Source organism: Octopus sinensis, linkage group LG2 (assembly GCF_006345805.1).
Source record: "Octopus sinensis linkage group LG2, ASM634580v1, whole genome shotgun sequence".
NCBI lineage: Eukaryota > Metazoa > Mollusca > Cephalopoda > Octopoda > Octopodidae > Octopus > Octopus sinensis.
Window position 1 is genome coordinate 122,575,842 of NC_042998.1, and position 22,718 is coordinate 122,598,559.

The window sequence follows — 22,718 nt, forward strand, 5'->3', positions numbered from 1 at the left end:
ATGCTCAGGAAATGTTGACTTATTCAGTCAGATGCCTAATTAAAACGCGTATATATCTCTCAAATAGCAAAGATAGTTGATACATTGGCTCCTCTCAGTTCCCAATAAAATTAAGAATAAAAGCATAACGTTCTTAACTTCTGTTGGTTAAATATGAATGAAGCTTCTAGTACATTTACTTTCAAGTCAGCATTTAAAAATAATAATTGTTCTTAATAATAATAATTGCTCTTAATAGGCACAAGGTCAGAAATTTGGGATAGGATGAAGCTAGTTGACTAAATAGAGACTAGTACTTCATTGATATTTCATTTTGATGACCTCAGAGGCATGAAATTTAAAGTTAACCTCGGCATGATTTGTACTCTTTATGTAGAAAGCCGGGAGAAATACCACTAGGCATTTTGTCTGTCATTCTAACGATACTGCTATTGATTTCCATAGCTTTATTTTTACCTTGTCCTTTTAGAATTGTTGCGCAAGTTATGTAATAAATACCAGTAATATACAGTAAACTTCACTGAAAAGCCTACGAGCCAGCTTCTAGGTAAGTTCATCGACGATATAAAATTAGCAGGCAGATCTCCCTTACACAATACGCTATACTATCTTCTAAAAGAACGAATATAGATGAAATGCTACCGGATGGAAAGTCAGTGACTACAGACCTGTTCAATCAGGTTCAAACTGGTGCTAAGCAATAGCAACAGTGACATCTGGAACCGACAATTTAAACTAATTGTTGCTTCTTTTTATTAAATCAGATACGGATTAAATACGGTGTAGTCTATCTCGATCGGACTAAAAGACTAAAAAAAAAAACGAATCTTTAACCCGGCGCTCTAACTTTTCTTCCGATCGCCATTCCTCGGCAGATATCGAAATAACTCTTTGAGAATGATAAAAAAATAAAACAAACATAAAACAACAAATTACTTTGTGTCGCAACATTACAGATGATGCTTTGAAATTAATTGTTTTGTATAGATTCTTTCTCAAGAAAGAATTTATAGGACTATTTTTGTTAATTAGATATTTAAATGATTTTCTATTCATGACAGAGAAAAAAAACTTTCTTCTCATTGACTTCCATTTTAAAAGTTAATAGAGAATGATTATTTTCGTTAAAAAATCGCTTGCTATATAGTGTGAAACATTGCCTTTAGCACAATCATAATGATACACTTTAAGTATGTAATGTGTGTTTGTGCATTTATGTTTATGTGCATATGTCTGTACGTGTTGTATGTATGTGTACGTATTTACTCGCATAAATTGTTATGTGTAAACTTGAAGAGCAACGAGATAGAAATAGCGTTTTTACGTATACTGTAACCATACGCACATAAGATACACACACGCACAAATATACATATATATAATCTCAAATATGGATATTGATATATAGGTACACAGTTATGTGTGTAACTTAACGTAAAAGTTTCTTTATGCTGGTGTCGGCGTACATGCATATACACATATACATGTGCATATGCTCGCAAGCACGTAGATGGTCAAGTGGAACTTTCAGTATGGAATAGTTATTCGATTTGAAATATTTATTGATGATTGTAAATACACACTTGGAAAGTACCGTAGCGTATTATGTAAGCTAATGTCGATTTTAATTCCTTACTAGCTATTTCACTTTACGTAAGGCATTGCTATAAGTCTACTTATGTAACTGAAGCAGGTGGGAAAGGCATAACGAAGCACAAATTCAATTTTGCTTTCACTTGAAATGTCTCCGGAGTCATGTCCCCCTGGAGAAGGCAAAAGATAACTCGAGCAAATACTCTTACAGTAACAGTTCATGCTATGTAGGGAAACAGACGTATTTTTTTCTCATTTCTATATAAATATCCTACAATCACAAGTAATTACATATGTGTACGATATGTACGAAGACTGAGAAATAAAAGTAAATAAATGGAGCTGGTGGAAAAATATAGGGTTTTTGTTGCTACACATAGAAACAACTGAGACTGAGTGGTAGGGATTTTAACCAACAGAGTAAAAACATGGACCCCAAAATACTATTCTCCATTATTCTAATGTCTTGAATTGAGGACCTGTCTTCCAGCAACTTGAACTCGTCCAGTACATTAATCTTTCTTCCGCTAGTCGTCCTTATCGTATATTACGTACTTACTCATCCCTAAACAGTATCCAAAATCATTTCTACTCGAAGCTGCTGCACTCTGGAACCTTTCCTTTCCTACGAAAGTAGGACTACAGATGTTCAATCGAAATACTGATCTCAGAAGACTGGGATAAACTACAAATCTTCTGCCCGAGTATTAACAAATTAATAAAACTGACAAATATCAAAATACACTCGAATTTCATTTTGTTCATTTCCATCAGTTTTGGACTGAAAAGCACATGCACGTATCATTCTCATTTCTCTGTGACTGTCAAGAAACAGAAACCAAATCAATATAATATCGCTCTTCCAATAAAGTGAACTATGAAGAAGAATTTCAAAGATAACCTATAAATAGACTGGTCTATAAGTGAAACTACCATTTCTTATATTATTGGATCAAAGTTATGCTTTCATTGTCTCGTGCAGTATTATCTTATAGATACTTTCAAATAATAGAAAAAGAAATTTCTTTGAACTTATTTCCAAAGCGCTTTGATTTGAGATTGCGTGTCAAAACTAAGACAATTATATCATTGTAAATTCATTAGAAGCGTTAAAACAGACGCAATACTATGGTACTATAGTCAGTTTTATTAAATTCATTTTATAATTCTTTCTACTAAAAGCACAAAGCCTGAGAATTGGGGAGTGGAGACTAATCGATTACATCGATCTCAGTATTTAACTGGTACTTAATTTATCAACCCCAAAAGAATGAAAAGCAAGGTCAACCTCGGTGGAATATGAATTCATAACATAGAGACGGACGAAATGCCACTAAGCATTTTGTTCCGCAAGCTAACGGTCCTGTCAGCTAGCCACCTTAATCTTTTTAATATTATATATTTTAGGTAGGGGAGGCTTTCGACATGAATCTATGACCAGTACATTCAAACTCTGCTCTACTTTCCTATCAAATACAGTCAATTATTAGCCAAACCATAGATATTGTAGATATACTGGATTTATTTTATATCCCTTTACTTTCATCTCTGTTTAGTTTGCTACAGTGCTGGAGTACCGAGTTCAAAGTTTTGAGACGATCATATCAAACTCAATATTTCTTTCAATCTACTGCGTATTGTATCGAAACCTATTTATTTGATCCTTGTTTTGCCTAAAGGGGCAACAAGTCGAAGCTTTTTTTTTACACAAGAACACACACACATACACCCACATTACAAGTCAAGTACTGGTGTCGATATGATACGTAATAGACAAGTTCTTTCCTTTAAAATATTTCTGTGTTTGTGCCAAAATTTGAAATCATTACCATTAATATTAGAGAATAGTAATAAAGTAATAATCATTATCTGAGTATTAGAGAATTGCAACGACTATAACAACTCTGACATGAACATCAAACAAGGTGAACTTCAGTGTAATTATGGCACAGACAGCAAAAGCAGCAACATCAGGTGAATGAACAAATAACGTCGCTAATGCTATAACACTTACCAGAAGCACATCATAAAGAAAACTAAGATTAGTGATGAAGAACCCCCCCCCCCACACACACAAGCACACACATCACAAACACGTACATACGAGGGGCGTTCAATAAGTAATGCCCCTGAACCACTTCCCATAGCAGTAGATCAACGAAACTTGGCACAGTTATTAGTCTTTTTCTACATAGGAACCACCCAGAGTTACGCATTTCTCTCATCGTTTGATGCAGCTCTGGAGACCGTTTTTGTAGAAGACCCCAGCTTGGTCTTCCAACCATGACGTGACTTCAGAAATCAAGGCTGCATCATCTGGGAAACGCTTTCTTTTCAAAAACAACTTCATGGCTGGGAAGAGGTGAAAATCAGAGAGTGCAAGGTCAGGAGAGTAGGGGGTGGAGGAGGAGTTCATAGCCGCACGCCTGTGCTTCTGATCTGGCGACACGCGAGTTGTGAAACGGAGCGTTGTCCTGCAGGAGGAGGATGCCTTTGCTGATCTTGCCCCGCCTCTTGATTTTGATAACTTCTCTTAATTTCCTCAAAAGTGAAGCATAATAGGCTTCTGTAATTGTGGTACCCTTTGCCAGGAAATCTGTCATCACTACTCCGTCCTGGTCCCAGAAGACTGTGAGCATGACCTTGCCAGCGGAGGGCTGCACCCTTGCTTTCTTTGGAGGAGTCGAGTCACGGTGCTTCCACTGCATTGACTGGGCTTTTGTCTCTGGATCATAATGATGGACCCAGGTTTCATCCTGTGTAATCAGTCTTTTGAAAAATTTTGACTCATCTTCTTGGCACATCTCCAAATTCATCCTCGAGCACTCAACGCGTTCTTGCTTCTGGAAAGGTGTGAGCAACCTGGAAATCCATCTGGCAGACACCTTTTGCATATGCAAATGGTCATGAATGATAGTTTCCACAGACCCGGTACTAATCTTGACCTCATGGGCTATTTGGCGAATAGTTATGCGTCGATCTTCCAAAATGGCAGCCTCAACTTGACGGACAGATGCCTCATCAATGGCAGAAGGGGGGCGATCAGATCTGGGAGCTGTTTCCACAGAGTTCCAACCATGTTTGAATTCACGATGCCAGCGTTGTACAAGGTCATATGATGGGGCATCATCACCATAAGTTACTTTCATTTCATCAAAAGTCTCCCGTAATGTGCGTCCGTTCAAATACAAAAACCGGATCACTGTTCAACACTCAACATGCTCCATTTCACACTTGACTCAGTTCAAACACCTGTAAATCAAAAACCACAATTAGTTCAGAGCTGTAATTTGCCACGTAATCTATAGAGATATAAATAATTGCACATGAAAAATTTCAGCTAGATCAAACCACTGCCAATGGGCATTACTTATTGAACCCCCCCCCTCGTACGTCACAAACAAAGCATACTCACATACACATATACACACATGTATACATGCACAAGTACTCTTTACTTGCTTATGACTGTCTGGCGATTCCAACGATAACCATTTCCTTCATTTGTATATGCTTTGTTAAATGTACATACCAATCCTTCAAGTACATGTTCCACAAAAATTGAACGTGTAAATGTCTAGTGTCATTTCCTATAGTGTGGCAGTGCTGATTACGTAATATCACTCTCTTTTAAATATCCTTTCAACCGTGAGACTACCACAGTCTGGGGGCAAAGTAATCATTAATTGTACTTAAATCAAGTCCTCTGACTAGGCGTTGATCATGGTGTAGAGGATTCTGTACGGGAGACGCACGTTAAGATATACATACACACCTATCTATCAATATACGTATTTATGAAACTTGATAAAACACAAATCAGAACTGCGTTTTACATTATTAATTCTCGAGTAATAATAGGTCTGAAATATAACTTCTTATATTTATATACGAAATAATTTACTATTGAATGTAATATATACGTATGCACAAGATAAAAAAGAAAGAAATACGTTTGATTCGTTTGAAGTTTCTTTCTCAATCATACAAGGACCAAGAACTGCCGTTAGTAATTTTTAAATGGTTAAAAGAAATATTTCTAGCAAAGAAATATATTTCAACTGAAAACTAATATTTAAGATGGAACCTTAGGGAACAATTTATTCAGTTCAGAAATGCAAAGATTGTAACCTGTATTATGTTGAATTAAAGGTTCAGTAAACTCTAGTATATTCCTAATGATTTTATGATTTCAAATACTCCATGTATTAATATTAAATATATTTGGATGAACTAATTATTCATACAACTAATTTACATTAAAAAATCACTGCATTTTTTCACTTCATTAAAATACATGGCCATTCTGCTGAAAGAGTGTGCATTATATGAAACACTAGAGAAATCAAAACTAATAATTCCACTAAATATTTATAATTTCAGATGAATGAATATATTTATGTACTGTAAGTTGTTTTTGTTTCTGAAATGCATATTACTTTCTGAAATTAATAATTTTAGCTGGTTTCTAAGTTTGAAGTAATGTCTAAATAATTAACATTGTTGGTTAAATATGAATGAAACTTCTAGTACATTTACTTTCAAGTCAGCAAATAATTAACTTTGTGTAAGGCAATATTAATAATAACCTCAATATAAATATTTAAAAAGTAACTTAATGAGATATATTGAAACTATATAACTGTTGGTTATTACGAGAAATAATATACTCCACATCCCGAAAAGAACTCTACTATAAAATATCTAATCTATTACGTAATAAATGTAAATTACAAAAATCTCATAAACTCACAAATATCAGCTGAATCTACACGATCTAAACGATAGTGGAGAATTATTAAAAGAAAGCAATAATTTGGCATGTGTTATTATTTTAATTTAATAACCCCAGTTGAAGGCGGTGAACTGGCAGAATCGTTAGCACGTCGGGCAAAATGCTTGGCGGCATTTCGTCTGTCCTTACGTTCTGAGGTCAATTTTGCCTTTCATCCCCCTTGGGGTCGATTAAATTAATATTAGTTGTGCAATAGGATCAATGTAACCGACTTACCCTTTCCCCCAAATTGCTGGCCTTGTGCCAAAATGTGAAACCAATATAATAATCGCTGTTTCACGCATCACTTTTAGCGAAATCTAGTGTCTTTTCGATCAGGTTAGTTATAAAAGAGTTCATTAAAGAATATCTAACTGATGGATTTTTCAATTATGCTTCAATTATGCAAGTAATGTCAATAAAGGAAAATCAATTGTTTATCTATTTGTCAGGTTTAACGTAATATGTTATTATTAACTATATTTAATGCGCTTTGATATGTCTATTTCCAACGAGTTTATTTCTAAAGAATTAGCTTTTTGTTTAGCGTGATATATTTTCTAAATGTTGTTACGCAAAACGTGTTATTAAATAATATTTTAAAAAGCGAAAACATATTATGAAGTGTTAAAACTTAGAACTGTACTGAAATTATATGTGTGTCTTGTATACATACGTACATACATACATACATACATACATACATACATACATACATACATACATACATACAGACATACATACATACATACATACATGCATGCAGGCATGCATACATACATACATACATACATACATATATATATATATTATATATATGAATATATACATACATGCACACGTACACATATACATATATATATATATACAGACACACACATATACATAGACATATATATATATATATATATATATACATGCATATATTTATGTATGCATATGTGTGTGCGCGCAAGCACGTGCACACACACATATGTATATGAGGGGCATTCCAAAAGTTTTCAGAATCTTTTAGGAGAGCCAGTTATAAATGTCCTAGACTTTTGCAAGTTTAGTATATCATTATTCTACATTTAATAAGGTGATCTGTCAATGTTTTCTTTTTAAATTCCAAGTCAAAGGGGACGGATGTAACAACACATTGAATACGCCCTACTAAACACTGCTTGTTACAATTCCATGCAGGTAACCATCTACTTGACAGAGATGAGCATCAAAACTATCCCCCACCCTCCCCTACTATCCAGACATTGACTTTTGGTTGTTACCTAAACTGAAAGAGAATCAGGGACAGTCATTTTGAAGATATGGAGAAGCTGAAGGCTGTGACAAGAGTCCTGGACACTTTCATTTTGGAGGACTTCCATGGGGCCTTCACGAAGTGGATGAAGTGCTACAATAAGTGCGTTGAAGTCAGAGGATCCTATTTTCAAGAAGATTAGTGTTTTGTACTTCTTTGAAATTTATTAATGCCTCTTCTGAAAAACGTCTCAAAACTTCTGAATACACCTCCTATATATACATTTACATACATGCATACACACACACACACACACACACACACACACACACACACACACACACACACACACACACACACACACACACATATATATATATATATAAAAGAGCAAAAGATCAGATTGTCAGTAGGTTCTAGTTCCTTACTGCCATTTCTGACCAGAGGCAACGAAATAATCCATGTCATCTCCATCTCCTTAGTGTTCCGCAGGGATGGGCAGATAATGTTTGGATGATGAATGTGCCAATCAACAAGTCTCGGAATCCCTAAACTTGTTGATCGGCAAAAAGTAACGAACAATAACACCGCGCTTTAGTCCCACCTAGTTCCTTACACTCATTAGTACACTCATATAACAAATTTTTCTATGATGGATTCACCATCATAGTCTGCTTATGCCATACCATCCACAACGTTGCACCTACTAGCTGGCACTTTACATATGAACTTTCACCTCCGTAACACGGACCATACCTTCAAGTCCACCACTGTATTTCTATGCAAGCATAATGTGAATTCTTATGTAAACTTAATGTGAACTACTGCCTAAATTCGTCCTTCCTAAAAACTCCCCAAGAAAACTATATTCCCCAATCCTCTCCAGAATTGGACGAAATAACATGCATCTTAGAATACATCACGGGAAATCTGTAGCTTATACCCAAATAATGTTCATAAGTTGTGCTTCACTAACATCCTCATGTTTGCTCCTGTTCTTTTTCTGTCCTTCCAAAAAGACAAACACACTGCACCTATTGCTAACTGTTTCTTATATGTATTAACCCCCCCAACCCTCTGAAGAAGCCTAGAGGCACATTCATCATCCAAACTTTATCTGCCCATCCCTGCAGAACACTGAGGAGATGAAGATGGCTTGGAGGATTTCGTTGCCTCTGGGCAGAAACGGCCGTAAGGTACTAGAACCTACTGATAATTTGATCTTTTGCTCTTTTCTGCAATAGTACATGTGTGTATAACACATAGTTACTACATGTGTATGTATTCTTCTAATACTTTCTAATACTTTTGAATAAATAGACATACTAGAATGTCTACTGACTGATGTATGTCATTTTTGCATCATCTCCATTTTCTTGTTTGCCGTATAAATTAAGGGTAAAACCCTTATCATTGCCGCCCATATATAACACTCAACTGCAAGATCGCCACGCAGTAAACACCACTTGGGTATGAATAATTGGGCACTCTAGAAGCAGTATATTGGATAGGTACTATCCCTTAGTTGGTTGGTTTCCCAACCTTTAACTCACACAGAAATATATATATATATATACACACGTACGTATGTTTGTATGTATGCTTGTATGTATGTATGTATGTATGTATGTATGTATGTATGTATGTATGTATGTATGTCGGTATGTATATATATATATATATATATGTATGCGTATATATATATAGATGTATATGTGTGTGTATATATATATGTATATATGTACACACACACACACACACACACACACACACACACACACACACACACACACACATATATATATTTATACAAGTACGCAAATAAATGCAAAGTAAGCTGGCAATTAAATATTCATCACAGCTGTCCGACGGACGGGAACGTGAAACCTTGAGTAACAGTTTTGTGAATATATTGTAGCTTTAATAAAAGTATCTATGCATACATATATTCATGTATGTGTGTGTGTTTGTGTGTGTGTGTCTCTGTATATATATATATATATATATATATATGAATAGGTGAATGTAGTTTTATATCTACACCGCTTAGAATTGGCACTGTGTTCTATGTTGTCAGCTTCATACTTAGTAACATAAATTTCGACAAACAGATATGAATAAAAGTCCAGACTGAGATCATTAGTGGAATCGATATGGTCGACTAACCCCTTAAGTTTGATGCCTCAGCAAAGCTGCAGTACGATGCAATCATTAGAAGAAAAGTAAAACAATATTATACGAATATAAACACGAATGTTAAATTAAATTTTAGTTGTTGATAGATTTTTTTCTACAAAAACACCAAATAATGATAAAAATCTTTGACTGCTTTTCAAATTTAAATATTTCTCTTTGTGCAATTGACCGTAAAATGTCGTTTAAATTATTTATGTCTTTCGAATTTTATCTTTTATTGCCCGAAATATTCACAGCTAATGATTCAGTTTCTAATGTTATGTATGTTTGACTGGAAATATTTTTAAGATATAATAAACATAAATATACTGCTAGAAATATTGAAAGACGTTCTGATATAACAACAGCTAAACACATTTGAATATTAAAGCACAATATCAGAAACTGCGAAAGCACTTGGAATATACTTTTCTACTCTAGGCACACAGCCCTTTTTTTTTTTTGAGGAGGCGGCCAGTCGATTAGATCGACCCCAGTATGCAACTGGCACTTAATTTATCGACCCCGAAAGGATGGAAGGCAAAGTCGACCTCGGCGGAATTTGAACTCTTTACAACTCACAAGGGGCTAAACATAGAGAGGACAAACAAGGACAGGCAATCGGATTAAGTTGATTATATCGACTCCAGTGCGTAACCGGTACTTATTTAATCGACCTCGAAAGGATGAAAGGCAAAGCTACAGATTTCCCGTGATGTATTCTAAGATCCATGTTATTTCGTCCAATTCTGGAGAGGATAGGTGAATATAGTTTTCTTCGGGAGTTTTTAGGAAGGACGAATTTAAACTCAGAACGTAGCAACAGACGAAATACTGCTAAGCATTCCGTCCGGCGTGCTAACGTTTCTGCCAGCTCGCCGCCTTAAGCATTTGGACTATATTTAGAAGGCACCACAACTTAAACTTAGACCAAGAATATTTGTGGTATTTGATTTTCTGAAAAACAACATAATATTTTTCCATAGGGGTTCCATTCTAAATGCTCATTTTTGACTTGCAACTGCTTCACAGTTGAATTTTGTAAACACTTGTATATTTCCGATAAACGGTTAAAAAAATCAGAAGGTTCTCTTTTGTTTGCAGGCATTACACATTCAACGCGCGCGCACACACACACACACACACACACACACACACACACACACACACACACTTCATGTATAAGGTTCTTGAATTTATTGTATTATCACTTGAGAATCTGTAACATGAAACTTAGAATTGTGATTCATGAAATTTCAGCTTCAAATAAATATTATTATTTTATTACTTTATTGCAGTTTAGTAATTTATTTTTTCTTTAGACAATTTAAAACATTAGGTGCTTTCTTTACACACATATATTTACGCAGGTGTATGAATATGCGTGTAATACAAAAAAATAAAGGTTCCTACATAAAGAGCAACATTCATAAAGACTATCGTGAGACTTGAGAAAACATAAACGTACAAGGGTTATCAAGACAGTGAATCCAACAAAACGCATTTCGTTTCGCTAGAAGACTAACAAATATCAATTATTCATGTTTTCAGGCAAAAATACAAAATGCTCAGTACAGATATGCATGAAAAGTGTGTAGACTAGAAAAAAAAACATGACGTAAACATCTAGAATTATATATATATATATAATCAAAATAAGCAACAAGGATATCCAAGGTAGGGTAGTACAATTGTTTCATACTACTTCATTTTATTAAACACTGCAGTTTTACATCAGTTTTAAAATATCGAGTAATCTTCAGCCACATATAGAAATTTTCACTTAAACGGACAATGCATATTCTTATACTTATTTAATTTGCCAACATTACAAAGATGGTAGATATATAGACAGAGAGGTTAATTTCATCATTAAGTACATGATGGTTGTATGTTCATTCTCCGTCTGTAGATTTTATCATTGAATTCACTTTGTTATTTAGATCTATCAGTGTATGAATATTGTTGCTTATTTTGCTTATAATCACCCCATTTGATTTATATAGATAATACCATACAAAATTCTGGTGCCTTTAACTTAAATACCATATTCATCTGAATCTATCTATCTATCTATCTATCTATCTATCTATCTATCTATCATCTATCTATCTATCTATATCTATCTATCTATCTATCTATTATCTATCTATCTATCTATCTATCTATCTATCTATCTATCTATCTATCTATCTATCTATCTATCTATCTATCTATATACATATGAGAATTTGTTTTGAACTTTGAAAATCCACCTGAATCTCAAAACGTGTAGTTATTTTAAAATTTTGTAATAGGTTTATTTAAATACCAAAGCGTTTTCGACGATTTTTTCTTCTCATTGGTAAAGATAAGAAATAAAAAAATATTTCTATTCATATCCCCCAAAATTGTTGAAACGGGCTTGGTATTTTAATAAATCTATTACAAAATTTTAAAACAGCTACATGTTTTGAGATTTATTGGCATTTTCAAACCCCCAAAAAATTCTCCAATATTCTTTCCTGAGTAGGAATACACTTCCTTCCATATATTAGCAATGGAAGCAGTATTAGTACCGATTAGCATTCTTTATATACTACCAATAAGAACGCTGTAATACTGCGGAATTCGTCTTGAGAGATAATATTTTATAGATATTTAGTACTTAAAAGCATAAGTCAACGACAGACGAAAATTGTCTAGCACCGGTGGACTAAAACAAGATATTTTTGAACATTCTCCATTGTAGCTAGTTTCATTTCAATTGAGATTTTTCTGCTTAGAGATTACTCACAATGTCACGTGTCTTTTTAAAAATAACAATTAGTGGTTTGCAAAATATTTGCTAGCTATTTCTACTATGTCGAGTAGTCACGTAGAAGCTTTCTTAGCGTATTGCAAAGTTTTACAGCTATTTACGAGACCCTTACTCTGGGATACTTATAGGTAACCTGTAAAAAACCTGACAGATCTCTGAACCGAAGTATTTTCCAACGATAGAATGCAAAACAATAATTTTACGACTGGTCATCTAATACAGTGCAAATTGGGCCGTTCAAGTATTTTCCGACTCACATACAGATATAAACTCGCACGCACGCACGCGTACATAGCTACACACGCACACACACACACATACACACACACACACACACACACACACACACACAGACACACAGACACACACACATTCTTGCGTCGAAACAAGAGAGGAAATTGGCTTCCAAAGACACATCATAAATTATATTTATCCATTTATTGTTTCGAAGTTTCACTTCATTGCTTCCCTGCGTTCCCTATTTGTGGATCGTTCTTTTCATGTGTTGCAGCTATTGCTTGTAGGTATAATCGAAAATCATTCTTTAAAGCTAGACCGTAAGAGATTCTCATTTGACGAAGTGTTATTAGCTTTACTTATTGAAGCGAAATGGCAGAATTGGTAGAGTCTGGCAAAATGTCTCAAGTTACGGTTCTTTATGCTCCAGGTTGAAATCCTGCCTAGGTCAACTTTGTCATTAATTCTTTCAGGGTCAATTAAATAACGTACCAGTCAGATACTAAAATTGATTTAATTGACCTCTTTCTCACAATATCTAGCATCGTGTCTATGTTATGGAAAACTATTACTATTTTTCTAAAATTCATTATATATGAACGTAGCTCGAAGACAAATGACATCTGAAATGTCTATAGAATGTAGATTTATTCTTTGAAAATCGACATTAACCATTTTAAATCATACAGGACAGTTGCAACTTCAGGATAAAGTTGTAATATATTTCTTCTGCTATATTTTCTCAAAGAGATGAAAAAACCCTTAAATAATTACTGCCGACCAATTCACAGATAAACTTCCGTAGAAATGAATATTTGAGTAGTTCCTTTCTGGCTAGAAATTTCAGAGACTTGAATATATTTGAACTTTTATATAATATCGCAATATATAACATTTAGAAAAAGAATCTTCTTAAAATTTCAGAAGTATTTCAGTTAAAAAAACAAAAAACCAAAAAAACTGAAACGTTAAATCTTCTTATAGATTTACCGATTTTGGTAATGTAGAAAGAACCTTTGATTTAAAGAACTGAATTAAAGTTAAAGAAGAAAATGTACGAGATAAATATTCTCTGAAGGTAAAAAAATATCAATAAAACCACTTTAAAATAAGATATATAATTCCTTGCAATCTTGAACAATTTTACGTTTTTTTTTGCTAATATTTGAAGTAATATGGTCTTCGTATTTTTTTGCTCATTTATGAGACAAATTCTACAACGTAGCAAGAAGGTTTAATTTTACTTTTTAACCTAATTTTAGTTTTTACTTCTGCATCTAAATAAAATATGTCTTAAGTATATTTTCCAAGCTTTCTTTTCCTTATAGGAGTGATGCCAATGCAGATGGCATGTCAAGAGAATTTTTAATCATTTTTAACAATCCTTTAGCTACATAAAAATGCATTTGCAATTTGATAAAAGCATTTCGTTAGATTCATTTAACTTGTAAACAGTTTTTCATTAAATGTTAACAGCCTTTTATTCTTTCTTATAATCTCCATAATCAGTTTTTCTAGAGAATTCTTCATGTTATAGTTGCAAGTTATTACATCATTATTTTTGTTTTAAGTTTAACCCTTAAACTTTTATATGGAATTGATGTTGTTGTTGGTGTGGGTGCTATTGTTATAAGATATATGTCTTTCTACACGGTCTTTAACTTTGCATGCAAACAGAAATGTTCGGATGTATATATGATTTCTACAATAATTGTCAAAAAGATCGTTTGATGAGCAAAAAATATCAGCTAAATATTCCTTCTCTTCCGGGGAAAACCCTCACATTAGATAAGGTAGCCCTTGATACAACGCCTGAAAATAAGATGGCGTAGTCGTGATTGCAATACCCTTCAACATAAATTTGCTCATTTAAAACTCACATGGTGTTAAACAATAACCTCATCACCACCACCACCACCACCAACAACAACAACAATAGTGACTACTACTACTACTACTACTACTACTACTACTACTACTACTACCACTCTCTTTTTAACTCGTTAATTCTTTCTACAAAAGGTACAAGGCCTGAATTTTTTGGGGAAGAAGCCTGTCAATTACATAGACCCTCTGTACTAGACTGGTACTTATTTTATCAACCCCGAAAGGATGAAAGTCAGGTTACACCGCAGCGGAATTTTAACGCTGAACATAAAACCGGAAGAAATGCCATTAAGTATTTTCTCCATCGTACTAACCATTCCGCCAACTCGCTGCCTTAATGCTAGTAAAAATAATGCTAGTACTACTCCTCATGTTCTTTAGCTTCAGGTTAATTGTAATTAAACAGATCTATAATGAAAGACATTTCAGAGGTGGTGACCTGGTAGAATGCAGAATTGCTAGTACGCCGGGCAAAACGCTAAACGGTATTTGGTCCGCGGAATTCTGAGTTCAAATTCCGCCGAGGCCGACTTTGCCTTTCATCCTTTCGGGGTCGATTAAATAAGTACCAGTTCCGCACTGGGGTCAATATAATCAACTTAATCCGTTTGTCCGTCCTTGTTTGTCCTCTCTGTGTTTAGCCCCTTGTGGGTAGTAAAGAAATAGGTATTTCGTCCGCCTTTATGTTCTCAGTTCAAATTTTGAAGTTGACTTTGTCTATCTTCCTTTCGAGGTCGATAAAATAAGTACCAGTTGAGCATTAGGGTTGAAGTAATCAACTTACCCCGCCCTCAAAATTGCTGGCTTGTGCCAAAAATTGAAACTAATGAAAAGCATTCCAGCCATGACTGTCTAGATTTTTTTAGGGATGTGCAGAACTACATTGTCTAATGTGACTTTTCTCTTTTTAAGACGGCGGAGTGCTATTTAATGGAGATTTGACTGTTATTTCTGCCCTTTTGATCACATTGATGCTATCTTGTGTTGCATATGTTGGTGCTGTTGTTGTTTATACTCAGCATGTCTCTTGTATAGGCTTTAAATTCTCGATACTTTGTGATAAGCGTAGACTAGTCGGTGTATACCGCAGTGAACTATGTCTCTCTTTTTGAAATGTAATTTTGTTCAGATGACCTAGGTGAAGTGTAAAATTTGGGTAATACACAAAATCACAATAAAGTTGCTTGACTCTAAATCAACTCTTAATGAGTATACGTATACTAAAAAGCATTCCAGTCGTAACCACTCTGTACTTCTTTTACTAAGTACAGGCTACATTATCAAATGTGCCTTTCCTCTTTTAGGGTATGATTCGAAGGAAGTATGATTGCTATTTTTAGCACAATGAGTGACCCCATAGGTACTCCATTTTTTGTCTCCCTGGTTCATCTCAAGAAATGAGTTATTGTTCAACTCCAGTCTTAAACAGGCAAACCTCTGATGATAGTTATTCCAATCTTGACATGACCCTCTAATTGAGATACTCCAGAACTACATTAGCTTATTCTAGGATGTTAGAGTGATTTGAGAGATTTCACTGTTATTTCTAGCAGGTCAGGCAAATAATGGACTGATCAATAAGTATCCGGATTGTTGCCATATTAACGAAGCTAAAGCACGCAGAATAGATCCGCTTGGCACAGATTGCTCTTGAACACAGTTGTGCTTGTGCACTAAGTTTTAACCTCCTAGCTCTCGTCCGTTGTTTACAGTGCTTGGAAGGAAGGTATGTAGAGTGTGATCGTGGCATTGACAATGACAGAAAAAGTTGAGCAAGAAATCTGCATCAAATGTTGCCAAAAGCTTGGCGATGCCTGCTCGGAGGCCTACGCAAAGTTTTCAAAAAGTTTTCATCGTTCTCAACAAAATCAAGGAGATCTTGTGTAACTGGAACACGGGTGTCTTTCAGGTCAGCTGAAAGCAGTTCTAGCACAAATTTGATAGAACGGTCGTCAATATCGACATTTTTTCGGTCATCTTGGAAACGTCTGACACACTCGTACTCTTGCGTGCGGCTCATATGCTCCTCTCCATACACTTTCCGCAACATTGCGTAGGCCTCTGAGAGGATATCGCCAAGACAACTTTGTCTGTCATAGTCAATGCGACGATCACACGCTACACATATTCCCTCCAAGCACTGCTGTAAACAGTGGAAGTGAGCTAGGACGTTAAAACTTAGTGGGCATGCACAACAGTGTTTATGGTCAATCTTTGCCGAACAACTTTACTCCGCGTGCTTTAGCTTCGTTAGTATGGAAACAGTCCGGATACTTATTGATCAAACCTAGTATATATATATATATATATATATATTGATGTTGTTTTGCTACCTCATCACGAGAAGGTAAGTATCTGCTTCTTTACTTTGTTTTGAAGCTTGAATGTTATGCTGACTCTTCCGTAGTTTTTTCACAACTGTTGATGTTTCACATATTGGCGAAAGCTAAATAGAATTGTTGTTTTTAGGGTATAAGGAACCCTAGTCGATTTTGTGAAGTGGTCTTCGGGGGTATTGATGAGAAGTATGGAGAGGGACTATGGATGAGCAGCAGAGTCTTGAATCTGCTCAACCCCGTTATTGAAGTAGAGGTGGTCGATGAAGCACATGCTGGAATCCGAATAATGATACCACGAATTCCACTGACTACCACTGAAGACTATTTGTTCCCATTTTCCAGGAAGCACTTTCCTGTGAAACCGGCTTTTGGAATGACATCAAACAAATCCCAGCGCCAGACCTTAGAGAAAGTTGGAATTTACCTGCCAAAGCCTATGTTCAGCCATGGCCAGTTCTATGTTGCCAACAGCAGGGTTTGTTCTGGGAACAATGTGCACATATATGGAATCTACTATGACAACGTTGTCTATAAGAAAATTCGTGAAGAAAGTTATAGTAAGTTTCACTTTTTACTTTCAAACTACGAACAGGAGTTTAGATATGTACTAACAGAATCGACCGCCCGGAGGTCTGTGGTTCAGCTAGTTTGTATAATGCTTGCTGTGTCTATTTGTTCGGTGTTGTTAGTTTTCGTTTTGTGTATTATTCTTTTTAAAATCTTATGTTTGTATAATAACACATTTGTATAGTAGCACCAATGTGTATTTATTCCCATTCCTCCATAAGAGGAATTCATCTTATGTCTTTAATAAATATCGTTTAAGGAACATAAAAATAACACTCACGAGCGTGGACGGTCGTTAATACCAAGGGAGGTAACTATCTTCTTACAACTTTAGGCGGGATTAGAAATATGAATTTGAAATCAAGGACTATGAAAATGATGCAATGAGTTTATATCTATATTGATAATCATAGGCAGTACTATTTCATTCTTTCTTAGAACGGCATTTCCCCAGCTCAAAGTGAACAAGGTGAACACTGAAAGTCTTCGTATAGGTAAAATACTCCAAAAGAAACTTTTTTTACTAAGTATAAAAGTGGTAAATCCGAAGGCAAAGAGAGAGAGAGAGAGAGAGGAGAGAGAGAGAAAAAGAGATGGGGGAGAGAGAAGGAGAGAGAGAGAACTAGCCCGTTCTTGCCAAGACACGAGTACTAGAAAATAATAATGCATTAATGTTTTTATTTATGTTTTGGCAAGAACACGTCGCATAATTTTGCCAGTTTTAGACTCGGCGGTGCCCATTCTTCTTCAGGTCTGACCATAGCCAATTGTTACCGAAAGAGAAAAAGAAACAGATATATATATATATATATATATATATATATATATTATATATATATATATTATATATATATATATAGAGAGAGAGAGAGAGAGAGAGAGAGAGAAGCCGACTGAGAGGAAGAAAGAAAAGAAACGACACTGGTAGAAGACTGATACTATATTGATCGACATTGAAAGAACCAAAGACAGGTATGACCCCAGAAGTATTTGAACTCAGAGAAGTGGATAGAATGCTTCAAGGCAATATATGCGACTCTAACCACTCAGCCTATTTGCTGTGCCTCTCTCTCTCTATCCCCCCCTATCTCTCTCTCTATATGTATATGTATATACATACTTCCATACGCACACACAAGTACATGTCCGTGTGAGTGGATGAACTTCCATGCTAACTAGTTCACATGCGATAACTGTAAGACAATATACAATGGTTTAAGGGTGTAAAAAGATCTGATATTTTATGTCATGATTTCTTTCCATAGTTTTTATGTGCTCTCTGCACATAACTGGACACTGAAAATGAATCATTTTATCCATGTAAATTTGGCTAAAATAAATATATTTACGACACAAGACCCAGGAAGAGGCATGTTTTTTCTACTCTCAGTTATCACACTCAGTGTTTCCGTTTGAAAGAAATTCGAGACAGAATTTATGATAATAGGTGTTACTGGAATGTTATGTTTTGAAGTTTATACAGCTTCCAAACAAACAGACGACTTGCACTCAACCTATTTCCCCCAATTACTTAATTCTTTTAGCTTATATCAGAATAAAAACAGATCATAGTGGTATGTTTTGCATAGAGTACTGATACAATTTTAAAATAATGGAGGTATCGATTTATTAACTGGATTTATTTTATTGACCATAAGAGATGAAACAATAAACGAGTCAAGCGAGGTTTGAAATTAGAACAATGACACATTGAACCAAAGATTGTTCGGTTCTCTACTGAATGCATAAAAAATAAAAGCAAGATAACTTTTTTTATAAAAAAAAGTTTTTACTCTTAGAAAATGAGCAGGTGTTAATGTTAGTTTGCATCTGTTACTTGAAACAGTTTCTACATTTGACACCTGATAAACAAGAAAATTCAATTTTGTGAATAATAGTTAATTAAAATTTTTGTTTGTAATAAATTTTGATTCAATACATTTTTTTCCTCACTTACCATCTATCTCTTCACAATTCTAATTAGTCCGTTATCTTTCTCACCTCTTCTATTAAATCTTTCAAACAAATTCATCTCAACAACCGACCTAGATATCATCTGAAGTACTATTTTTTAATGTTCTGAATAATACCACTTCATATCATCTATGTCTGCAATGTTGTAAGAGATCTTTTCATAGGGAATATTGCCTAATTTTTCTCTCTTTTCTCTCTAATTTTTATTTCCTCAGGCAAATGATTATATAATTTTTAGAATTGTACCGATATACTCAACAACACTCCTTAACGCCCAGACTGTCTGGCTGCTGCTTGCACATTCAGTCTCTCATTTGAAAGTTCTTAACAACAATAATAAATGACAAATTCATTGTTATTATTATTATTATTATTAATTATTATTATTATTATTATTATTATTATTGTGTTGTTGTGTTGTTGTTGTTGTTGTGAGAGATGTAGAATGAATCGAAAATAACATTTTCATTGCATTCAATGGTCTTATTTTTGCATTGAATTAAAGGATATATTTTAAGTTATTATGCTTAAAATAAAATCGAATACTATTATATTTTGTAAAACCAACATAATAGGCGAAGAAAAATAGAGATGCTTACAAAAATATGAGAATTTCATGTTGCTTGAATGTTCACAGGCAATAGTCAAATGCACGTTCAACAGAAAAACACAATAGACACGCACATACAAGCACAGACATCCACACGCATATACACCTCACGCACGTAAACGTATTTCAGTAAGGGATAAAGACATGACAATATCACAATATGAAAATATGTAATATCCTGTTCCGATTGTAACAGGAATTATATTGGAAAACGAGGTAGTCAAAGAGTAGCTGTACACAAACCTTCAATTTAAGAACACAAAATATGATATTATGTCTAAATGGGCAGATCTGATATTTTAAACGGTACACAATAATCATATTTACACTAGCCTTGTCTCAAAAATTCTCCACATAACCTCCACAATCAACGCATGGAAATAGAAAAGGAAAATATTATTATCTTAGATTGAACAAAACCTCGAAGAAGTATATTTTTTAATATATTGAAGGAGATTAATAAAGTTATAGGTGATTATCTCTATTGGAATAGCTTATATTTGTATATATATATATACATATATATATATATATCTATATATATATATATATATATATAATATATATATATATACATATATATATAATATATATATATATACATACATATGTATACATATAATTTTAATAATATAGGGTAAAGTTAGTAATAATTTTACCAGGGAGTCAGTACGTAAATAAAAAACCTTTTAGGTAAATTTTACAAATTATTCTATAATTATATACATAATTATAACAAGGGGTCAACTATGTGCCTCACCACGTACTGAATTAGAAATAGGCGCTAATGTCCTTTTTATTGCCATAGAATCTTCGAGAAAATAACACACTATTAATGTAGCAAAAGAAATATGATGAATTAACAAGGCAGTGGTTAATTACAGATGCGTTTCGAACTTAAAGTAAAATATAACTACCTATTGTTCTCTTCAGTATAATATTCCAGATAAATTCACGAGTGATTTAAAATATGTATATAATTATAGAATAATATGTTTACACACACACACACACTTACATACACACACACACATACATACATATATATATATATATATATATATATATATATATATATATATATATATTATATATATATATATATATAACTGTGTGTGTGTGAGTATGTGTGTGTGTGTGGAGAGAGAGAGAGAGAGAGGAAAGGGAGAGGGAATGTGTGTGCGTATGTTTGTGAATGCGTGTCAATACATTTCACTTATAATTTCAAAATCATTCAAAGGCACTCAGAGTGGTTGTGTTCATGACCATCAAACTGGATTGATTTGTACACCGTGTGCCGTGTTATGAGCAAAGAATGTAATCCTTACGTTCGTATTATAAATATTCTGAGGAAATATACGCAAAATTTATTTCTAAATTTATTCCTAAATTTAATGAAAGCCACAAAAATGGCATTGCCTACACCGAAACCCGATCTGTTGAAATAAACTTAAATATTTTTTATAGCGTATTGATAAAGAAACAGCGATAAATGTTAATTATGAAGCACAGTTTGATAACAGAAAGGGATAGAATAGAAAAGTCAAAAAGGGACAAATAATAGGAAAAAGAACATGAGAAAACGGACATCAAAGAAAGGAGAACCGAAAGAAAGAAAGAAAAATTATTTTCTAAAACTAAGTGTTACTTCTGCGCTCGAGTTTCAGTTTGCCAGTTTGCCATCTGTTGTCTTATTTAGAGTGACTGAGAAATTTATCATCGTGTTTGCAAGTACTGAATGTTTACGATTTGGGATCCAAATTATTTTTAGCAGTTGTAGTGGTCGTCTTTATTTATGCTGTGCTGAGGCATAAACATTTGAAAACAATGATGTACAGATTACAATTTTCGCCAATTCTCCAGATAATGTTTTGTTTCCCAGATTTCTCTTTCATAAACCAGATTTAGTATTGTTCCATTTCGTTTTTCACTGCTTCTAACGAAAAAAAAAAGGCGTGGCTGCAATTTTTTTAACAGCATCTGTCATCAATTTATCGAGTTTCGGTAGTGCTACGGTCTATATTTATAGATTTGACCTCCGTCTATATACGATAGCTTGTGTGTTAAAGGATCCTTTCAGTGGGAATTAGCAGCCAATCACTGTGTTTAAGGTGCGCTTATAGACTACAAGACTTTTCATTTTGGTAGTGCAGCTAAAACTATTTTTAAATGTGTGGTGAGAAAATGCATATCTATTAAACTTACAAAGGCCTCACTTACATTTAAGGAGAGGGACCGCGGGACATAAATGATCTCAGGAGACTAATTTATTTTAAGAGCTTTGTGGGGGTCGGAAATATAGGTAATATTATTCTTGAGCCAGCTCACTTTCCATAAAAGACTAATACTTACAAGAGGACACGTTCGAAAATCTTCTGATAATATATAGTAAGATATAAAACTTAAAGGCTAAAAGAAGTAGCACGAGCCTGTATTTATGTATTCATTCAGTATTTCCTTAAGTTGGATAGACTGACAAAACTCTTATGCATATATATGTATGTATATACATATACATGTAT